Consider the following 15134-nt stretch of genomic DNA (forward strand, 5'->3'; position numbering starts at 1 on the left):
CAGTAACACCCATCCCCCAAGTTGTGACAAACAAACAAACAAAAACAGCCCAGGCATTGCCAGATGTCCTCCAGAGAGATGGAAATGGGCTGGGGTGGGGTTGGTATGGGTGGGGCGAGGATCATCTCTGCTTGAGAACCACAGATCTAGCTCAAACCATTCTTTACTTCTTCCATAACACCACACTTTAAATTACAGTATTTTGCTATTTGACTATTAACATGTTTATTTTCCTGTGATTCCCACTAAATAGACTTTCAGATACCATACCAGATGTTAACTTATTTCCTTTCTCCTACTTCCATGAATGTAGTTAATCCATTCACATGTGTCCATTATCTTCCCAAAACTGTAGAGGACCCATTTATAATAGCAACAAAACGACGAAATATCCAGAAATAAAATTAACAAGAAATATGTGCAAGTTTTATGAGGAAAACTTTAAAATTCTACGGAGGGACATGAGGAAGACTTAAAATAAAAACTATACCATTGTTTTTAGCAAGATTTAGTAATGAAAGGAGAAGGATGTTTATTTTCTCCAAATCAATCTTTAAATTTAAAGCAATTTCCATTAAAATACCAACAGGATTTTATTTATTTATTTATTTATTCATTAATTAATTAATTTATTTATTTATTTATTTATTCGTTTATTTATAATGACCACATTACAAATTTAAATATCTCACAATAGCTGGGGAAATTCTAAAAAGAAAGTTAGGTGGGGAAGACCCTCCAAACATTAAAGTGTGTTTTGAAGTTGATAAACATTACAATGTGAAAGTTTTGTACTGAGAATAAAAAGGAAACACAGAACAATGAGACATTAGAATAAAGTGAGAGATGGAGATTTTGGCAAAGGTGGCTTTTCAGTTCAGGGATAATTGAATTGAGATAATTGACTACTTTTAGTTGAAAATGAAGCTGGATCTCTGTCTCCTTTAACAAAAATAAAATTCATTGAATCAAAGATAGAAATAGTAAAATGATTTAAAATACATTAAATATGTTCTAGAACAGTGATTCTCCAGAAGATGTGTATGTCACGAGTTGGCCTCCCAGGGACATTTGACATTGTTTGGAGACATTTGGTCATCACTAGAGAGGAGGGGAAGCCACTGGCACCTGGAGAATAGAGGCCAGGGTTGCTGCTAAACACTCGACTACACACAGATGTTCACAAGAAATTATCCAGTCCCAAAAGTCAGTAGTGTGGGGGCATGAATATGATCTTGGAATGGTGAAGACCTTCCCAATCAGGACACAAAACTGAGAAAGAATAAAATATGTAAATGTTGATAAGCATTTTGTTTTTGGTTTGTTGTGTGTATGTGTGTGTGTGTGTGTGTGTGTGTGTGTGTGTGTTTTTAACTGTGAGGAAAAATCCCATAAAATTTTCAAAAGTAAACTACTTGCACACATGTCAGGCATCATCAGACCAATGTAGCTAATATATGAAGAGCTCATAAAAACCATCGGAAAGAATTCTGTTTTAAAAAAGTTGGGCAAAGGAATCCAAATAAGCAAAAATGGCTTTTAAAAACAAATCACAAAAATAGTAATTACAATTAAGTAAATTGGATTGACTGGTATCGGAAGATTAGTAATATATTATATTGATTAGGACTACATTTTTAAGCAAGGTACAGAAATCTATAGTATTATCCCTTTTGTGTGAAAATTTTTATGCCTATTTTTTTTTTTTTTTAAATGATACTCAAGGAAATAGTAGCAGTGGCTACCTTTGGAGGGAGAGAATGGGGAAGGGAATGGGATACATTTCATCTTCTACTTTTTTTTCACAAGCCTGAACTGAGAGTGTGGGTGAGCCACTTGAGATGAAGTTAGTGAAGGCAAGTGCCCAGTCATTGAGTGGTACTGGGGGCCTAGACCGTCATTTTAGTTTACCTTCTCTTATTTCTTCTTCTGTGCTCTTCCTTAAGTAGATCTGGTTTCTGGCCTGCCTCATTTTCTCCCTCTCTAAAGAACTTCTTTTAACGTTTCTTGCAAGGCAGGAAATTTTTAATAACTAAATATAGTGGATTGTAACTATGGATGTACTTTATGTACCAATGTCCAATTATCGTATATTTTAGCTTTGGACTGGTTTGAGTAGGAGAGGAATTTTGCAAATACTCTCCGCGCTCCCCCCCCCCCCCCCCCCCCCCCCCCCCCCCCGCTCCCTAGCAGGGATCTAAAATAGGACAGAGTTGTATATGGGGCCTTTAAAACTGGCTTTGCAGTTCAAGAGTCTTGGGTAGTTAATCATTAGCAAGTGTGAATAAGCCCCAATGACACACTGGGAGCTCATTATTCATCGCCTTTTACAAAAAAATAATAACAAAGGCCACCAAACCGTTTACATTGTTGAATTGGATGACCAAATCTGCAAAATTGGAAAGGTTAATTTTGATGCAGGTAATTTTCGCAGACAATTTGGTCAAGCATTACAATACTTAAAAAGAAAGCAAGATGCTTTCCCCATAATTGAATTAAATGCTATCAACGTATGGATGGAGTCAGCATATCCCCTGCAAAGCAAGGAACATTAAGTAAAGGCTTTCTCTTCTTCTGGCATATTTTTAAAAGGGAACAATCTCCCAATGTTTTCATCAGGCTTCCACAGGATGTCATGCAAAAGCCAAAACAATTCTTCCATATTACCTTAAAAGGGAGGAAGACATTCACTTCCAAGCTACTTGGATATACGTTATTTTTTAAACTTAGATACATTTTATTTTCTCTTTCCCACCCATTTTGGAAGCTCGCCTCAGCAACACATTTATGAACTAGATCGGCGGGGCTCTTACTCAGGGTGAAACAGATGTCTAACTCAGTCCTGACTTTTCTCTCCCCTTTGGTTTGTGCTGGCAGCAACTCATATACAGGTCTACTAGTTAGAATCAATTTTAGTTTTTTAAATTATATTTTTATTGATTTCAAAAAGGGAGGGAGAGGGAGAGGGAGAGATAGAAACATCAATGATGAAAGAGAATCATTGATTGGCTGCCTCCTGCGTACACACACACACACACACACACACACACACACACACACACACCAGGATCAAGCTCACAACCCAGGCATGTGCTCTTGATGGGAACCGAACCTGGGATTCCCTCTTCCCTTTTACTTTCTCTCTCTCCCTTTCTCCTTTTGAATATATTATCCTTTCACGGAAATCACATATCTGTTATTTGTCCTTAATAGTTTGTCCTTCACAAGAATCCCATTTAGCTTAAAAAAAAAAAAAAAAAAAAAAAAAAAAACTAAACAAAACAACCCTTTGAAAAATGGGGCCTAGATTTCTTGAATTAGGTTCACTTTGCTTTCATCTGATAAAATATGCTCATCCTATCAGCTTCATTTGGGAAAAGAATACAGCAAAAGCCTACAGAAACATCTACTTGATCAGTCACTTGTCACTTCTTATTGTTCTGACCAAAAAATACATTTTCCAAAAGGGCTAATGATTCTGTAATCACAGTGCTTTGACTGTGTCATTGTTTCATTGAACCTGGGAGAATTCTTGAGACATTTGGGGGGTATAAGGGAGAACTAGGAAAAGCAAGTGTGTGTTTAAGTTATATTAGAAAGTAATCTTTTTCTAAACAACACTGTTAGAATAAAAAACGGGGAGGTTATTTTGTGAACTGGATTTCAAGGCTACATGGAAGGACTTGTATTTCAGGACTTGCTTTTCCTAGTTCTCTCTTACACCCCCCAAATACATCTTTTATTATTTTGTAAATTGTAATCAAACCATTTCTGTATTTTTAAAAATGCAAAATAGACTGGTCAGGTGGCTCAATTGATTGGAGCATCATCTCATACACCAAAAGGTTGTGGGTTCGATTCCCGATCAGGGGTCAGGTCACATACCTAGGTTGTGTGTGGGATCCCTGGAATCCCTGTTTGGGGTGTGTGCAGGAGGCAACCAATCATTCCATGTTTCTTGCTCTCTCTCCTTCTCTCTCCTTCTCTCTCTGTCTCTTTCTTGCTCTCCCTTCCTCTCTCTCTGGAATCAGTAAAAAACGTATCTTTAGTAAGGATTTTTTTAAAGCAAATTAAACTTTAGTCCAAGAAAAAAAAGTAAATTTTGTTTGCTCATATTCAGGTTTTATAAATAAGACTTAACTAAGTTACTGTTAAGGAATCCTTATATGCTATTAGATAGATTATGCTAGAAAAATATTTTAAATACTGAAATAGGAAATTAATATTCATTCTTCACTGATTTAGCTGTAGGATTAGAATGCCTCACCTCCACCCTTGCTGTCCCTGTTCACACAGAATAGTCAACCCTAGTTATGGATTTTTGTTGAGAAATAAAGCTGAGAAATTTTAGAGACATACAAAAAGAGTTTATACAATTTCTTTCAATTAATGAAATTGAAGTTGTATTTTTTTTTTTTACCTTCCAGATCCACTCCAGACTTTATTTGAATGTACCCTGAAACAAAACAAAAATAAAATTGTGTATTTCTAGGATTCAGCTCCACCTGTTGCATCACTATTGCCTATGTGTAGCCCTAAATATAAATAATGCCTATGCTGTTGTTGGGGGATTGTGGCTTCTCACTCTCTTGCAAGTTTTCTGCAATGAGCTTGGATTCTTTCACTTTCATTATCATGAAAAGAAATAGGTCTTATTTTTTAAGCTAAAAAAAAAAAAAAAAAAAAAAGCTGCCTATTCTTGGCACCAGGTTCTACTGTAGGTATAATTACTGGTTCTACACCTGAGCTGGAATAGTAATATTATTCACTTGACAGATACTGACAAATATTCTTGAGTGGTTACTATATGCAAAGTTGTAAACTGGATTGTCAGAAGATAAAATAAATAAGCAAAGTAGGTGAATGTGCTAGGAGTTCAAAGGAGGAGAAAAGATGAGTAATTAAGTGAATTTCAAAAACTGAAGGAAGTAGATTTGACAAGGATTTGGAGAAAATGAAGCTTTTGTTCAAAGCTGGTGAGAGAACTCAAAAATGTATATATAAAGTCTTGGGAGCACTCTTTGATTCCCCAATCACACTTTTGGGGAATTTATTCTGTAAGCAAGAAGGCAAGCCCCCCAATTTAGGGGTCCTGGTAGTACACAAAGCTTACTCAGAAGCCAGGCAGCAAGGCAAATATCTTTACTCCTGCAGGAGGGAGCCTGCACACACATTGAGCACGTGGTCTGCTAGGCTTTTTAATCCTGAGGCACGTGACCAGTTTCTTACTCTTGATTGGAGAGCTCAGGTGCATAGTCTTTTCCAATTGGCTAATTCAAAGGGAGGGGTTGGCCTTTGTTGTTTCAAGATGGCGGCCCCCACGGGAGCTGCAAGTCACCTGGCCAACATGGTAGCTGCCAAGGTAAGCAGTCCAAAATGGTGGCTGTTTAAACTGTTCCTTGACAGAAAATGTGACTGGTTTATTCTCACAATTCTAAGGAGTGGTGGTCTAATTTGATGGACGCAGGAGGAGGGAGTCATAGAAGGCAAACTGAAAAGGTATTTTAAAGTTAAATTACTGGACTGAGGAGGGGTCGGGCTTCCTCCTGTAGGAAGTGATGACAATTTAACAACACTTTAGGAAGAGGAAGTTTGCCGTTTTCTCCAGAACAAATTAGAGGCAGAGTCTGGTTAATAGGGTCTTAAAAAACAAAAGGCCTGAAGTTGCACTGTGGCTGTGAAGATGAAGGGATTTTTTGCACTTGGCACTTTACCTTTCTAAAAATAAGACGATTGACCTGCCTTGATATTGGACGCCATACAGGCAATTACTACCAGCAAAGTATAGAAAACTATTGTTTATACCATTAAAACATAATGAGTCACCCAGCGGGGAGCATGAACCCGCTCCAGGCCAGGCCTGGCCAGACTGAGGCTGCATAAACAGTTCCTTTCCTTTGCTCCTCCTCCCTGTCCACACTGCAGAGGTCCGGGGCGCAGAGGTCACGGGGCGAGTGTAAAGGGCCTGTTCCTCAGTGTCACCGGCCTCCTTGGGAAGTGCTGCCCTGCAAGCAGGTTGCTGACGAATGACTGTCTGACTGTCCTGATTACATTGCCCCCAGCAGCTTATCACCATCGTGTGAACAGGACGCTTCTCGCTCAGACCAACTGGCAGGATGTTAGGAGACCTCCGTGGGGAAGGAGGCTGCTCCCACGTGTTTTTGTGGAACAAAACTGTAGCTGTAATCAGTTCTGGGCGAGTGAGGCTGGTGGTGTGGGGTTAAAGGGTAAATCCGGACTGTCAACCGTCACTCGCTTTGTGTGTAGGTGTGATAAAAAAAAAAAAAAAAAAAAAAAAAAAAAACACACAACGTTAAGATGACCATTTTCATTATTTTCTAAGTGCACAATTCCGTGCACTGAGTACATTCACACTGCTGTCCAGCCTCACCACCGCCACCTGCTCCTGCACATTTCATCTTCCCCAAGGGCAACTGCCCTCATTAAACAGTGACTCCCTTTCCTCCCTCCCCGCCCCTGGCAACTTCCATCCCACTTTCTGTCTCCAAGAACTTGAGCTCTATAGGTCCGTCATATAAATCAGACCCTATTTGCACTTCTAGGTCTGGCTTATTTCACTTAGCCTAATATTTCCAAGGTCACATGTTATTGCATGTGTCAGAATTTCTGTCTCATTTACTTTAAGCATTTTTTTTTAATTTTTTTTTATTTTAGAGAGAGAGAGAGGGGAGAAGGAGAGAAACACCAACCATCTGCTTGCTGTACACACCCCAACGGGGATTGATCCAGCACCCCTGGCATTTGCCCTGACTAGAGATCAAACCTGCCACCCTTAGGTATCATGGGATGATGCTCAAACCAATCGAGCCACACCAGCCAAGGCTTCATTTACTTTTGCAATTTTCATATAATTTCATCCTTACAAAAAGTGGTAAGAAGAGTACAAAGAACTCCCATATACTCCTCACCACCCAAATTTTTTACACACACATTTATTTCCTTCACATATGTCCTTTTTTTTCTGAATCATTTGAGAATAACTGGCAGATATGTTACCCCTTGAGCCCTAAATACTTCAGTGTGAGTTTCCTAAGAACCAGGACTTCCTCTTACATGATGCAATTATCAAAATTAGGAAACTAACACTGATATAATACTGTTACTCAATATACAGACCAGATTCATAATTTGCTAGTTGTCAGATAATGTCCTTCAGACAAAAGCCAAACTTTCTAGACTAAGCCAATCTAGGATCACACGTGGTATTTAGTTGGCCTATCTCTTTAGTCTCCTTTAATCTGGAACAGTCTGTCTTTGTCATTCACGGCCTTGGCATTTTTGAAGAGTAAAGACCTGTTGTTTTACAGTCTGACCCTCACTTTGGCATTATCTCATATTTCCTCATAGTTAGATTGAGGCTGTGCATTTTTTGACAGATATATCACAAAAGTGACATTATGTCCTCAGTGTATCATATTAGGTGGCAGATCATTTCAATGTTGACCTCCCTTTACTACAGTGATTTTCAGCCTTTTTTGTCTCATGGCATACATAAATCAATTTCTAAAATTCTGCATCACAACAGAAATTATATAGTTTTGCCTGTTTAACAAAAAATAGGTATGATTTTGATTGATTTACAAAAAAATAATAGTAATAATTACTTACCCTTTTTGCTCCAATGTGACTTTTTAAAAATCAGATGCTTATATTTGTATATAAGGACTTCTGGTACCCATAATTAACCAATCATATGCAACTTTATTATGCGATATAACCAATAAGATGCAACTATATTATATGACCTATATATTTATGGTTCAAGACAGGGCATTCACACTGGATGGCTAATGTCATGTTGACTGTTGTCATTTGTTAGCTGGGAATCTAGGGGAAAAGAGGTCAGTGCCACTGACTAAATACAGGTTTAAAACATGTATTTCATGTTTTAAAAATTTTTACAGTTTCAACCCTGGTTGAAAATTGCTGCATTATTGGGTAATGTTAACATTGATTACTTGTTAAGATGGTGTCTAATCCTTCATGATTCTAGTTTGAATCAAATATTACTACCATTTCTATCAATTGGTGATTTCTTTTTTTTTAAATATATTTTATTGATTTTTTATAGAGAGGAGGGAGAGGGATAGAAAGTTAGAAACATCGATGAGAGAGTAACATCTATCAGCTGCCTCCTGCACACCCCCCATTGGGGATGTGTCCGCAACCAAGGTACATGCCCTTGACTGGAATCCAACCCGGGACCCTTGAGTCCGCAGGCCGACGCTCTATCCATTGAGCCAAACCAGTCTCAGCTCAATTGGTGATTTCTAACACAATCATTTACATTTATTTGTAGGCTTTCTACTATACACAAATGCTTTTCCTTCCCCATTTGCTCGTTAATTTATATCTCTGTGGATGTATGGAGTCCTTTTAGTGAGTGGGTTACAGCTAATTACTATTATTCTTTATGTTGGTGCTCAGATTGTCTCAAATTCAGCCAATGGGAGCTCCTCAAACTGACCCCCTTATCCTTGTGACTTGACTTCATCATTCTTTGAGGAATTTCTTATTTTTTGGAATGACAAAATGTTCCAGGGTCATATTTTTTTTTTCCTGAGTCATTTCTCCAAAAAGTCCCAGCCATTTTCAGTAGAAAGTGGTATTTAGAATTAAGACATGGGCTGTATGTGTGCTTATCACTACTGGAGTGTCGTGACTTCTACCACTCAGTGGACAGAGGTAAAATGTGCAGCATGCACACACATGTGCACGCATGTATGCATGTGTGCACACACACTCACACCTCTGTGACCATATAGCACATTGAAAACCATGCATTCATACTGATTACATTTCATTCCAACATCACAGGAATCATTTCAACCTTCCCATTTTTCATAGTTTTAATTATCTTCTCTGACAGTGAGAAACCTGTTTCCATTTACTCTCAAGATAATTATTACTTGTTCAATCTTAGAATATACCAGACAAGTCTCTGCAAAGAACAAACCTGCTACAATAATTAAGTATTCATTTATTTTTTTCTTTACTTTAAGGATATAAGGTCAAAATACTATGTAAGTTACTAGAGTTAGTTCTTCTATACTTTTCAATGTGACTGTTATTCTTTTGAAATACATTTAAAGTTTATTTTTTAAATTTATATTCCATTTTGTAGTTCTCACACATTCTTTTGATTTTATTATTATTTTTTGGTATTTAAAAGATTAGAGTTGTTCCAAAATCAATACTAATTAGGTTTACCTAGAGAAGTGTCAGTTCTGTAGATTCTTCTCACCATGCAGGTCACCAAGACCATTGATTTCTAGTATTTCCTTTCTGGTTTTTTTTTTTTACACAAACAAAAAGCAGATATATGGATATTTTTTATTATGCAATAGGTAGTTCATGATAGATTAGTAATTCTCAAATTTTTGTGCCTTGGGGACTCTTTAGATTATAAAAGTTATTAAAGACTCCTGGTTGGTTTGGCTCATTGCATAGAGTATTGACCTGTGGAATGAAGGGTCGGTCCTAGGTTCGATTCTGGTCAAAGGCCTGTGTTGTAGGCTTGATCCCCATTGGGGTGCGTGCAGGAAGCAGCTGATCAATGGTTCTCTCTCTCATCATTGATGTTTCTCTCTCTCTCCCTCTCCTTTCCTCTCTGAAATCAATAAAAAAATATTTTTAAAAAAGTTATTAAAGAGCCAAAAAGTTTTTGTGGGCTATAGCTATTATAGTTAATGCATCAGAAATTAAAAGTGATTTTTTAATTTGGAAATCACTCCATATGTTTATAGAAATCATCCTTATTTTAAATTTATTTTTATAGTTCTCATTGTATGAATGTACCATACTTCAATTATTTTCTTATGTTTGGGCATTTAGGCTGCAATTACAAATAATGTTGCAATGAACAATCTCATGCATATGTATTTTTACAATATTGAAGGTGTATCTTAGGAATAATTTCCTAGAAGTGCAATTGTTGTGTCAAAAATAAACACGTGTGGTTTTGTTAGATATTGCCAAATTCTCCTTCACGATGGTTGTACCAATTTGCATTTCCACCAGCAATAAATGGGAGTTCCTGATTCTCCACAGTCTTAGCAACAAAGCATAATACAGAAGACAGACATGTAAATTAGTAATATATTAGATCCATAGTTTATATACAAAGCTGACACCAGCCTTTTCTGAGAACTTTCATCTTCAATATTGATCTCGAATTAGCCAAAGATGGCCCACATTCTCTATTCTGGTAACTCTTAAATTAGGACTTCCTGTCTGTCTTTGTTAGAAAATGATGTAAAGATGGAACCAGTTCAATCATATTTGGTCATATACCAACCAAAGGAGAGGAAACTAGTTTGCTTAGACAGTAACCTCAGTTACTGATGGCTTCTCTATTTCCTATTTTAGATTCTGTAAGGGTTGTTTGAACTTCCAGCCTTTGGATTACAGTAGATACTTGCTACATGCTATTATTAGCTGATACTAGCAATATTATTACTTCGATACTTATAAAAAGAGTCATAACTAAGAAAAGCAGTTATAATACAATGTGATATGACACTGTATTGATTAGGCTTTACACTTGACTTGCTCTAACAAGGACACTATCAGCTTCAAAAGAATTTTATTTCTCTTTGTGTCACAGTCTGAACTTATGCACTTCAGGGCTGGTATGGCAGGTATGAGGTACTGGGGACCCAGACTCCATCTATATTGTTCCTCCACGGTTGCTTTTTTGTGATCTAATATGGTTGCTTTAGCACTTGATACCTATCAACCTCTTGGCTACTGGAAGAGAGAAAAGAACAAGGGGTGGCTTGCCTATTTATTTTTTATTTTTTTAATATATCTTTATTGATTTCAGAGAGAAATGGAGAGAAAAAAGAGATATAAACACAAATGATGAGAGGATAATTGATTGGCTGCCTCCTGCATGTCCCCCACTGGGGACCAAGTCCGCAACCCAGGCATGTGCCCCCGACAAGAATTGAACTCAGGACCCTTCAGTCTGAAGGCTGACACTCTGTCCATTGAGCCAAACCAACCAGGGCTTGCCTATTTCTTTTAACAGCCCAAGACTATATGGCATGTATGATTTCTTCTCACATCCCAGAACCAATTCACATGGTCAAACCCCGGTGCAGATGAGCCTGAGAAATTCACACTTGGCTGAATGGCTGTGTGTTAAACTAAAATTTGGGTAATTCTATTGCTAGAGGGAGAGAGGACAATGCAAACAGAGAGGTGACTAGCAGTCCCAGGTATAGTCCACCTGCAGATCACCATAACATCCTGCTCACTCTTCTTCTTTTTTCAAAATATATTTTTCTTGATTTCAGAGAGGAAGGGAGAGGGAGAGATAGAAACATCAATGATGAGCAAGAATCACTAATTGGCTCGCCCCTTGCTGGGGATTGAGCCCACAACCTGGGCATATGCCCTTGACCGTAATCGAACCTGGGACACTTCAGTCCACTGATGCTTTATCCACTGAGCCAAACTGGATAGGGCACTCTTTTTCTTTTTACACACAAAACACATTTTTCTTCTGATCTAATGAAACAACACAAAGTTCCATTTGTCCCCTTCATTCAGCTCAAAATCTAGGACCTCTGAGTGATATGCACTCCCCTCAAGTGTACATGTTACCCTCATGTGAGCATCTACTGAAAAAGAAGCATCTGTCTTCTCAAGACCACCATAAAGAGAGTGGCGAATTAAAAGCAACATTATAAAAATCCTCTCAGAAAGAGAAAGAGAGGGAAACAGCAATCATCGGACTACTGCAATGACGTAATGCCCACTGAGATTAAAGGCTCCCTGTCCTGGCAATAATGTGTTTCTACATTAGATCCTGACTCAGCCAAGGGATCTCCTTCTTCATTGTCCTCTGTGGCCTTTGGCTTTCCCTCTGGAAGGCTCTTCCACCTATTATCCTCCATAGCCACATCTAAAGTGCTATCGAAGAGTATGCTCTCAGGTGGATTCATTTGTAGGGACTGGGAGATTGCTTTAGAAACTGAAGAATTACAGATTCTTAAAGGCCAGTCTGTGCATTCTTAATACATTTCTGGTATATTTCTTTCCATCCAGCTCCTTGGTGAATTAACCACAGCCATACATCTTGTCTGAAAAAAATGTTCTTAAATCTGAAGAGTCTATTCTTTTACTCACTGGCTGGTACATGGCACAAACCCACACCCATTATGATGGGTGTATTATGATGGGTACCCTGAGGCCATGTGAAAAAATAGGTTGGGGTTGGAAAGCAACCAAACTTTAATCTGGCCAACTCCCATTGTCTGGTAAAGAACATAAGAGAAAGCCTTAGCAAAACATTGGTGGAAAGGTATTCCATTTCACTCTGTTTTCAATCTGGCTAATGTGTGCCTGAAATCATCTCTCTCATAGAACTTAGATAAAGGCAGAAAAAGAAGTCAACACACATTCTTACTTTTCTCAAACACTTCCCCCAGAACTGTGGATCTGATTGGCATGAGCAGTACTTTCCAATATATTACAGGAGATAATTTGCCTGAAATTAATATACATACTGCATCTTTCTTTTCATTAGTGTAAGCATGGTATACCTTTCTTTATCCCTTTACTTTTAATCCATGTCTTTATATTTAAATTGGGTTCTTTTGGATAATATAGAATTGGGTCTTGTTATTTTATCCATCTTGATAGTCTCTGTCTTTTCATCAGTATATTTTGATAATATACATTTAAAGTGATTATTATATAGTTAGATTAAGAGCTATCATATTTATAGATGCTTTTTAAAAATATTTTATTGATTTCAGATAGTGAGTGGATGGGAGAGAGAGAGAAACATCAATGATGATTATTGATTGGTTGCCTCTTGCACTCCCCGCACTTGGGATTGAGACTGGAACTTGGGCATATGCCCTGACCAGGAATTGAACCATTAGCTCCTGGTTCATAGGTCGATGCTCAATAACTGAGCCATACCAGCCAGGCATAAATGCTTTTTATTAATTGTTCTTGTTCTGTTTGTTTGTTTTTTAATCATCCACTATTTATGCCTTCTCTGGTTTAATTGAGCACTTTATATGATTCAATTTTCCTTCCTCTCAAAATATCAATTATACTTTAATTTTTTTTAAATCATTGCCCTAGAGTTTACAATATACTTTTACAACTTATCTAAGTCTACTTTGAAATAACATCAAACCACTTCATGGGTTTGCATGAGAGGCAGCCAATCAATTATTCTCTCATAATAATATTTCTAATTCCTCCCACCCATGCTATATAATAAAAGCCTAGGTGGTGTCTTGCCCTCACATGATGCCCTCATGCAACATCATCACAAGATGGCCACCACAAGATGGCCAAACGCACAGGAGAGGCAGGGCCTGGTGGCCACTCCATGAGATGAGGCCTGGTGGTCCTGTGACTCCACCACCTTGCATGAAGGAGGTGGGTCGCAGCAGGGAAGGGCAGTTGGGGGCGATCAGGTCGGCAGGGGAGCAGTTAGTCATCATCAGGCCAGCTGGGGAGCGGTTAGGGGACGATCAGGCTGGCAGGTAGAAGTGGTTAGGGGCAATCAGACAGGCAGGCAGGCGAAAGGTTAGGAGCCAGTGGTCCCAGATTGTGAGAGGGATGTCCAACATTCCCTCAGGAGTCCCAGATTGGAGAGGGTGCAGACCAGGTTCAGGGACACCAATCCCCCACCCCCACCCCCCATGTACAAATTTTGTGCACTGGACCTCTAGTATTTTATAATACTGCTCTCATATACTGGTACTTCACTTATCCATAGCTATACTCGCCCAATATACTGTTGCTATTTTTTTAAAATATATTTTTGTTTTTTTCAGAGAGGAAGGGAGAGGGAGAGAGAGATAGAAACATCAATGATGAGAGAGAATCATTGATCAGCTGCCTCCTGCACGCTTCCCACTGGGGATGGAGCATGCAACCTGGGCATGTGCCCTTGACTGGAATCGAACCTGGGACCCTTCAGTCCGTAGGCTGACACTCTATCCACTGAGCCAAACCAGCTAGGGTGCTATTATTATTATTTTTAACTAACTATTATCTGTTAGATCAATTAAGAATAAGAAAAAAATATTTTATTTTATCTTTATTTCTGAATGCTTCATTTCTCAAACTCTAGGTAGATCTGAATTTTTAAAGATTTTTTAAAAATATATTTTATTGATCTTTTACAGAGAAGAAGAGAGAGGGATAGAGAGTTAGAAACATTGATGAGAAACATCAATCAGCTGCCTTCTACACATCTCTTACTGGAGATGTGCCTACAATTGAGGTACATGCCCTTGATTAGAAATGAACCTGGGATCCTTCAGTCTGCAGGTCAATGCTCTATCCACTGAGCCAAACCTGTTAGGGCTGAATTTTTTTAAATTGTGGTAAAAAATATATAACATATAATTTATCATCTTAACCATTTTAAGGGTACAGTTCAGTGGTGTTAAGTGTACTAACATTGTTATGCAAGCAAAACTGAAACTCTATATCCATTAAACAACTCCCCATTTCCTTCTCCCCTCAGCCCCTGTTAACCACGATTCTACTTCTTGTTTCCATGAAATTGGCTTTTTTAATTTTTAAATTTTATTTACTGAATGATTGATTTTTTTTTTTACTTATTTATTTTAAAAATATATTTTATTGATTTTTTACAGAGAGGAAGAGAGAGGGACAGAGAGTCAGAAACATCAATGAAAGAGAATCATCAATCAGTTGCCTCTTGCACACCCCCAACTGGGGATGTGCCCGCAACCAAGGTACATTGGTTGACCGGAATCGAACCCGGAACCTTTCAGTCTGCAGGCCGATGCTCTATCCACTGAGCTAAACTGGTTTCGGCTGAATGATTGATTTTAGAGAGAGGAAGAGACAGAGAAAGAAATGTCAATTTATTGTTCCACTTATTTATGCATTCATAGTTGATTCTGTATGTGCCGGGATTCAAACCTGCAACCTTGGTATATGGGGACAACCCTCTAACCAACTGAACTACCCAGCCAGGCCCTAAAATTTGCTATTTCATACTCTTCACATAAGTGGAATCTTATGTATTTGTCTCAAACATGTGATTGTTGGGTCATATGATAGTTCTATTTTTATTAATTTTTTGAGGAACCACCCTACTGTTT

The sequence above is a fragment of the Pipistrellus kuhlii genome, unplaced genomic scaffold, assembly GCF_014108245.1.
Source record: "Pipistrellus kuhlii isolate mPipKuh1 unplaced genomic scaffold, mPipKuh1.p scaffold_m20_p_6, whole genome shotgun sequence".
In the NCBI taxonomy this organism is placed as follows: domain Eukaryota; kingdom Metazoa; phylum Chordata; class Mammalia; order Chiroptera; family Vespertilionidae; genus Pipistrellus; species Pipistrellus kuhlii.